Raw genomic sequence first — 9,173 nt, 5'->3', positions numbered from 1 at the left:
AAGTTTGAAGTGGTTCGAAGCAGTTAAGTCAGAAGTCGTGTTTGCAAAATCATTAAGTTAAATCCGACAAAGTTAAACATGCAAAGAAGGTTAAAGCGCTTAAAGAAGTCAGGAAGAGGAATATCCAAACGTTGTCATTAAGATAAGTATCTGTTAAAGGCACATATACAAGAGTTTATTACAGAGTAATACAGGGGAAAACACGAAGGTAGTAGACGAAGAAGAGTTGATTAGTCTTCAGCAGGAACGACTTTTCCATCTACTACTTCGTTGTCCAGCGACACCATGCTGAGATCCAGATCGGGGAATAGGCAAGCGAATTGTTCCCGAGCAGCTTCGAATCCAGCAGCCAGAATCTGAGCAGAGTTTAGCTTGAGTTCTTCAATTTGCCCCTGAAGTTCCTCAATCCGCTTCTTGAGGTCTTTAGTTTGCTCTTTCAGCTCTTTATTCTGCTGCTCCAGCTCTTCAACCTGTTTTTTGAGTTGTTCGTTGGTCTCTTGAGCCTGGAGAAGGTCTTCAATAACCTTCTTGGATTCCGTTCGTGCTTGGGCCAACTCAGCAGCCATCTTTCCTTTCTCTTTGTTGGCCTCGACGAGATCAGCCATGGCGTCGTCCCTCGCCTTTTCTACTAGCCCAAGTAGTTTCTCTCGGTCGATCGACCTCTGCTCCAGTTTTTGCACCTTAGCGGCGTCAGCTTTCATGAGAGCCTCCAGGTCGACCGCCCTGGCGCGAAGAGGCACGATTTTGCTTTCCAGCTCGACTTTCTCTTGGGCAAGTTGGTGCACCTTGCGGCGAAGGTCAGTGGCCTCCTGGCGCGCCAATCTGAGCTTGGTGCTCATTGCGTCTTCTACTCGGGAGTGTTCCATCTCCGCGAGTGTCAGATTGGCGGACAACTTCTCCACCTCGACCCTCATGGTGCTGTTTTCGGTTTTGAGGTTGAAGAGGTCGTCTTGGAGCCTCCTGGTTGAGCCTTCCACAGCCCTGGTTATGATCGCTGGGATATCCTCTGCTATGGTTTTCAGCTTGGCAGTTAGAGGCTCCCACATCCTTGTGACCTCAAGGGGGAGGTTTGCGGCTTGGAGAGGCACCAGGTGGGCTTGTTGTGGGTTCTCACCGCCACCTTCCTTAGCAGGTTCTTCAGTGTTTGCTTCTTGGCGTGGCGACGGGATCGGGGATTCGGTGATCAGAATCGGAGAGGTATGAGCAACCTCATCCCCGATTGGAACATCTTCTGCAGCGGAGGCGTTTGAAGGGGGACCCCCTCCAGCTGACACATATGGTGTAGAGGCGCTCGGGGGGTCCTCCAGGAAATCTGGCTCTTGGGCCTCCACTGCAGGTGGCGCAGTGGCCAGTGGGATTGCTTGGACTGGAGAGGCAGGAGCCTGTGGGGGTGGCGATGATGGAGGAGGAGCGGGCGTCGATGGTGGTGTTGAGGTTGGAAGAGGGGGTGGAGCAGGTGGTGAAGAAGGTGCCACCCTCTTCCTCTTCGTAACGAGGCCATCCTCGGTGACCTCGTCATCCTCTTCTTCCTCCTCATGAATGACTTGAGGGGCTTTCCTTTTAGGTCTCTTAAGGACCAGTTTCTTGCGTTGGGCAGGTTCCTTGGGTGGCGATCGCCCGTGGACGATGGCAGACTCCACCACCGAGTTGGGTACCGTTTGGGAACCTGTCGCCAACCCGTGGTTTCGGGCGAGCGCCTTCAGTTCGGCGAGCATGCCTTTGTCCAACATGTTGTCTGCATGCAACGAAAATGCATGGGTTAACTCAAGGAAAAAAATAAGTGCATAAGGTAGTAAAACAGCAAAGCAGATGATATGTGCAGGAAAGGTAAAACCAAAGTCTTGCGCATAACGCACAAGACGCCCAGAAACAGCTAAACAGAAGCAGTATCAAAGCAATAGTTCAAATGTCCTAACCTGTTTGAATTTCTAGCTGATCTTCGTAGAATTCGAAGCTGATCAAGGTGGTGGTAAGGAAAGTAATGTTGGCGTCCGCCACCCTTTTCCAGAAGAGACAGAGGTCTCTATCTAATGCTCCCATGCTGTCAGGACTTCTGGGCCTCCTGAAGCAGCTCTTGGACTCCTTCTTTCCCTTGTCCACCCAGTACAAGGGGAAGCCATCGAGAAGGGAGGCGTCCTTGTCATTAGCGCGTACTTGGATGAATTTCCCCTTCCAGTCCTTGTAAGATTGCTGGAAGATAGCGAATATGGACCTCCCAGCAATCGCGTTCAAGCTGATCCACAGGCGGTCTCCTGGGTGCTTGGCTTCGAAGAGGAACAGGAATACATCCACGGATGCAGGCAACCCCAGGTGGTCGCACATCACTTGAAAAGCTCGAACAAATGCCCAGCTGTTGGGGTGAAGCTGGGCGGCAGCAATGTTGAGCTCGGTCAGAAGTTCCCTCTCGAATCGGGTGAAAGGGAACCTGAGCTTGACCTTCTTGAATAGAGTCGTATAGACAAAGCAGAAGGGCCCGTCGGTGCTTACTTTGTCATCAGCACACACGGGCAGATCGGCGGGGCAAGGCAGCACCATCATCTTCTCGTCGTGCTCCTTGTGAAACGATTGATAGATCTCGTCCCCCTTAGTCAGCCGCAAAACTGCTCCCGCAGTGTTCACAGAGGATGTCTCCCTCAGGAGGGTCGAGTTGGCCCAGGGATACAAAGTTTTGAAGTCGGGCAGGGGAACGGGGGCTCCTCCAGCGTTAGGTGGAGTCGCCTGGGCCAGGACAGGTTGGGAAGACGCAGGCCTCTCAGCCTGCGAAGATGAAGCGCCACGAACTTGTGTTGGGTCGTGCGCTTGTGAAGGAAGGTTTCGTGCTGAAGGAGGAGGGTTCGGGGTAATCTTTGTGCGAGTCATGATAGCAGCTGCAAAGGAAGAAGAAAGGAAAAATGATCAGGGGGTTACAGAGGCTGACTCGATCATAGAAGGAAGGTGAAAAACGAACGAATGTAGGTTCGTTGCGACGATTGACGAAGCCCTAAGTTGCGCAGAAGGAGAAATGGAAAAACAACCCACAGCGTATGCACCAGGCAGTTACAGGATGATGCGAATCGGTGAAAATGCAAGAGAAACCAGCAGATGAAGGAAAGTAGGTACCTTTCGATGATCAGGAAGACGATGGAGGAAGATGGTGATCTAGAGCGTTGAAGAGCGTTGAGAGTTTTCACAGAAGGAAGTTAGAGCGTTGCAAGCACAAAGGAAGTGATGGAACAGTGGAGCGAAATGGGTTTAAGGGTTTTTCGAAATGGTTTTAGGAAGCGCAAACGGCAAATGAAGAAAGCCGTTGATGAAGCCACGTGTCGAGCGATGAGTGAAGGGTTTGGTGGAGCGTCAGAGCAGCAGAAGGTACAACCGCTTGGAATTCTGCGTCAGTGCCACGTAGATCGGTGTTGACGTAGGCTCTTTCAGTCTTTTCGCTAGACAAGTCTTCGCTTAAGACTGGGGGACTTGTGTACCGCCCTGGTGGTCGGGTGTGATGACGTGGCATCCTGCTACAGTATAGGCGTGTTGACAAGGCGCCAGGTTGGCAGAAGGGAAGGTAGTCGCCAGTTGTTATATTGGCGTGTTCCGATCGCCAGGTTAAAGATGAAGTCGCCAGATGTAGATTCAGGCGACCTAGTCATTGGAGATCGCCAGAGCAAGCACATCGCCGAAGATGAAGGAGAAGCAGATTATGAAGGCGGCCGGCGAGATCACAGGGAAGGTGTATGGAGGCCCCTAACTCGCCAGTTCCAGTAGAGATCGCACTCCCAAGTTAGCTATGCACTGGGCAGTATCATGCATAAGTAACTTAGCCAAAATGAGAGTAGAAGCAGCGCCAAGTCAGGGAGCCTCCAGATGATGGCACGTGTACGGTTGGATGCGAGCCACGTGTCCAAGTCTGTAACTGCCAGGAGAGAGAAAGCTACCAGGTATATAAGAGTTCTTAACAAACTTTCTGAGGTACGCACGTTCAGTTTATACTCTTTACGCTTGCGAGTTAGAGCTGACTGTGAGAGAGGATTTGCACGGTTCTTGTTCTCTTAGTATTTGGTGATACCGTCATTGACTTGAGCGTTGGAGTGCGATCGGCCGCAGCGGCGCCGCTCTGTTTCTTTGCAGGTTCTTGAGGTGGATCTCGAAGAGGAACGGAGGTTTGAAGCGGTGCACACGTCGATCCTTGACGAGGCAGTTCCCAGCGTTCTGGTCAACAGGCAGGATCACTTCTATACACAAAGCTCTAGCCATGTCTTCTCATTCTGCAAAGTCTATTGAAAGTGATGTAAAGTCCATGAAATCTCTTTTAAAATAACTTGCAAAGGACGTACAACTCATTTCATATAGACAATTGGAAAATGAGTCTAAAATCAATGAGTTAGCTAGAGCAAAGGAAGAGAAATCCTAAAGTTCAAAAAAATCCAATAACCATGCATCTCTTTCACAAATCCAAGAATCTCTAGGGGAGGGAAGCCTTAGAATCCATGATTACTACCAACCACCCCCTAGGAGAAATAGAAGAAGAGAGGAAGAGAGCCCAAGGGAAGTAAGGGTAGACCTACCCCATTTCTATGGTAAGGAAGATGTAGAGGTATACCTAGATTGGGAGATGAAAGTAGAACAACTCTTTGCTTGCCATAGGGTGAGTGAAGAAAGGAAGGTACCCTTAGCAACCCTTAGTTTCCAAAGTAATGCCATGTATTGGTGGACCTCTCTAGAGAGAGACCGACGTCTTCATAGAGAGCCTCCCTTAGAATATTGGAATGACCTTAGGGGAGCCCTAAGACGTCGCAACATACCTTCCTACTACCATAGGGAGTTAATGGACAAGCTCCAAAGACTCCAACAAAAGAACATGAGTGTGGAAGAGTATAGGCAGAAAATGGAGCTCTACATGATGAGAGCATCCATTAGAGAGGAAGAGATCACCACCATATCTAGGTTTCTAAGTGGGCTCAACCTTGAGATAAGGGATAGAGTTGAACTTCTACCCTACCAAGACTTGAATGACTTTGTTCAACTTTGCATTAAAGTTGAACAAGAAAATTTGCGCAAAACTTCAAGTTAAAGGGTGGGTTCTTACTCCAACTTTTATCCCAAGAAAGACTTTAAAAGGGAAGGTAGCACATCTAGAGAAGAACCCAAAGAAAATACCAAACCTTTAGTAAAAGATACCTCCACCCCACCCATCCGTGCTAGGGACACCAAGTGTTTTAAGTGTTTTGGAAGAGGACATGTGCAAGCACAATGTCCAAACCAAAGGGCTTTGTTCTTAAAAGGAAAAGATGAGTACACTAGTGGTGAGGATGAACCTAGTACACAAGAAAAAGGGGAAGGAGAGAGGATAAATCCTTTGGAGGGGGACTTATTGTTGATTCAAAGAATCCTCCACAATCAACCTAGTGCATCCATCGAGACACAACGAGAGAACATCTTTCATACTAGATGCAATGTTTTAGAAAATATATGCTCTCTCATTGTGGACAACGGATCATGCTGCAATTGTTGTAGCACTAGATTGGTTGAGAAACTAAATCTACAAGTAGTTCCTCATCTAAAACCTTACAATTTACAATGGATGAATGAGAATGGGGAACTACGTGTAGACAAACAAGTGGAAATCAAGTTGTCCATAGGTAACTACAAAGACAAAGTTTTATGTGATGTAGTACCTATGGAAGCTTGCCATATCTTATTAGGTAGACCATGGCAATTTGATAAGAAAACCTTACATGATGGTCTAAGTAACGAGATTTCCTTCATCCACAAGCACAAAAAGTTTGTACTTAGCCCTTTACCACATTCCCAAGTGGTAAAAGACCAAATACAAATGAAACATAAGAGGGATGAAGAGAAAATAGAAAAAGAGAAAACTTTTGGTAAGCACAAGGTCATTCAATAAGGCAAGCACATTGAAAATACTCTTGAAAACATGCTTCTTGTTGAACAACCTAGCCTTACCTCTTGTAAAGGAACACTTGCAAGCATAAGCAAAAAAGAAGAGTCTTTAAAAGAAGCTTGCATAGATAAAGATGATGTAGATTATTTCTCATATGTGCTTGGATATCACTAAGTGAATGTTAAGTTATCTATAAGCATCTACAAAAACAAATTTTTATGTGAAGTAGTGCCTAAAGAAACTTGTCATGTCTTATTGAGACAACCATTACAAAGTGTACAAATTCTCATAAACAATGGTTGTAACAACGAAACTATCTTTACACATAAGAGAAAAAGTCATCATGAAGGAGAACTCATGGGCCAAATTAGAGTTGATAAAACTCTAGAGCTTTTAAAAGGAAAACTTTTGTCCCCCATGAGAAAAGAGGTTCAAAGACATTACCTTAGGTACAATTCTTGTTTTCAAACTACACCTAAGGCAATGTCTCAAGAACTCTATACTCCTTCACCTTTTGCAAATGATCCTTGGGAAGACATAAATTTCATATTAGAGCTTCCTAGGACAACAAAAGGTTTTGATTCAATTTTCATGGATATGGATAAACTCTTATCTAGAGAAGTGATACATCTTCATGGTTTACCCTCAGGCATAGTGTTGGATAGAGCTCCAAATTTTGCAAACCATGATTTGAGGATTCTCTTTGGAAAACTTGCAACTAAGTTGTACACTTTAAATTCTTATCATCCTCAAAAGCATGGTCAAAATACATTTGAAAATATAGCTCTTTCTACTATGCCTAGAATAATCATAAAGGACAAACACAACTCTAGAGATGAGCATACATACCATAAAGTAGTTCACAAAACTACTTGTATTTCTACTTTTGAGGTTATATGTGGGCTAAATCATCTTTCTCCTTTTAAGTTGTTACCATCTCCTATAGGATATATGCCTAAAGAGAAAGTAACCACAAATGAACATTTCAAAATGCATAAGATGATTAGAGAACACATACAACAATCAAAAGAGAAACATTGTCCAAAGTTGCCAAAACCAAAAGAAAAACAAAAATGGCAACTTAGTAAAATTGATTTTCAAACTAACACCTATGCTTTATTTGATGATTTCTATAGGTGGACGTTTGATCCAGGAGGACAAGCTTTGGCGAAGCAAGAGGCTGCTATTCGAGATCAAGTCTGTAAATATGAGGATAGATCTTCTCAAGAAGGAGGACATGATGGATACCATCCAGCCACACTCATCCCCCTAGTTGAAGAAAAAGCATTGGATTTGGGGACAAATCCTTTTCAAGAGGGAGGGGATGATGGAAGAGGGCCAAGCACAACCTCATATAAAAAGACAAAAGCCAAGACATGAGCATCCAAAGCCAAACCAAGAGCTTCTAGGCCAAAGGAAGGAGCGTCTAGGCCAAAGTGAAGAGCGTCTAGCACAAGGTGGAGAGCGTCTAAAGGGAGAGCGTCTAGAAGGAAGGGTAGAGCGTCTATGACCTATTACTAGGTCCATAACCAAGCTACGAATGTGAGACTTGGGCCAAGCTATGGATGGGAGAGAAAACAACTTGTATATGCTATATGAAGGCCCATTAAGGGTAACTTAGTATTAGTTGTGGTGTAAATAGCATAAACTTGATTCCATGAGACTTGACCTAGATTTGCTAAAGATTTGGTCACATTCTAGAAGGATTCTCCACATGGCCGGCCATGTGCTCCATGTGATATAATTTGCATTTCATTTTGATTAACATTAGGGTTGCATTATGGTCCTCCTTAAAAGGAGGAGCCTACACCTTGTATTTTCAAGACTATTTTGAGTAATGAAATGCTGCCCAAGTGCCATTCAAATTACTCCCTTGCCAAATGCTCTCTAGAATTACGTTTTTAGTCTTCAATCTTCACCCTCAAATGGAGATGGACGAACCACTCCAACCTTCACTACTCCTCCTGCACCTTCAAGGAACCCACACTTCCTAGGAAGGCCTTGTTCCACTCTCCTCCATTAAGCTTCCGCAACCATCATCATCAAAATCAAAGAAGAGCTCAAAGGAATGCCATCATTCATCTTCATACTCTTCATGCACCTCTAAGGCTTACACAACTCCTAGGAGAGCCTTATTCCACCTCAATCCGTGAATGCTTCCGCCAAAACCACCACTAAAACCGCAAGATCAAGAGCTCAAAGTCATCATACATGCTAATCAAAATACATGAGTGAGAGAGATTTTATGATTTGGTGGGAGCAATGAGCTTTAAATCAGATGATGTTGATAATGTTTGTATGTGCTTGTTTCCTTCTTCATTGGAAGGTAAAGCTAAAGAGTGGCTCAAATCACTTCCAAATCAGAGCCTCACTAGTTGGGAAAAGGTAGAGGAAAAATTTCTACAAGGATTTTTACCAATCTCTCGCTACATAAAAGCCAGGTTTCAAATCTCTATGTTCAGACAACGGGGAAATGAAGTCTTCTGTGAGACATGGGAAAGATTTAAGATGATATTGAGAAAATGCCCAAATAATGGGTTTGAAGATATTGCTCAACTAAGAATATTTCTCAATGGTCTAAGATCCGACACAAATATGCTTTTAGATGCTGCAGCTGGTGGCACAATGATGGCTCATGATGTAGAACAGACGACAAGGATTATTAATGCATTGACATCAACTCATTATCAAGCCCAACACGGTGGACAAAGTCTTCAGAATAAAGGGTTGTTAGAAGATGCACTCTTGGTTAAAAATAAAATTCTGACACAGCAAATTGATCAACTAACCGCACAAATGACGAAATTTCCCCAACAATTATATGTTGTTCATTCATCCAAAGCCAAAGTCAACCAATCAGGTGTGATTTTGGTGAAGGTGATCATCCCAATGGTCAATGTTTTTACCAAGAAAATTCACCTGAAGTTGAAGATCCATCCGTTCTTGAAAGAATGAGTAAAACTGAAGACGCCCTAGCAAAGATTGTGATCGCGCAGGAAAATAGCATGGCCACGATTAGGAGTATAGAGATCCAGATGGGACAGATGGCTAAACAAATTGCACAAATTGCAAATGCACTAAGTTACAAATTCTCAGCCAACACCATCACACACCCAAAAGGGCATTGCAATAATATAGTGATTGAAAAAGAAGAAAAAGATGAGATGGAGGGGAAGAGAGATGAGAAAGAAAGAGAAAATAAAAGAGGTGTGGAGGAAAAAATAAAAGAAAAAAAAGTGAAAATAAGGAGAGAGGTGTTCTTGAAAAAAGATTTATCATATCCTCATGCTTCTTC

The 9,173-nt window shown here is 44.5% G+C and overlaps 1 pseudogene; it reads right to left on the bottom strand.

Moving 5' to 3' along the window:
• Nucleotides 1-8,312: 8,312 nt before the first annotated feature.
• Nucleotides 8,313-8,418, bottom strand: LOC137838948 (small nucleolar RNA R71; annotated as a pseudogene).
• Nucleotides 8,419-9,173: the final 755 nt, after the last annotated feature.

This window comes from Phaseolus vulgaris, chromosome 4 (assembly GCF_000499845.2).
Source record: "Phaseolus vulgaris cultivar G19833 chromosome 4, P. vulgaris v2.0, whole genome shotgun sequence".
NCBI lineage: Eukaryota > Viridiplantae > Streptophyta > Magnoliopsida > Fabales > Fabaceae > Phaseolus > Phaseolus vulgaris.
This window is presented reverse-complemented; position numbering and strand designations above follow the sequence as displayed.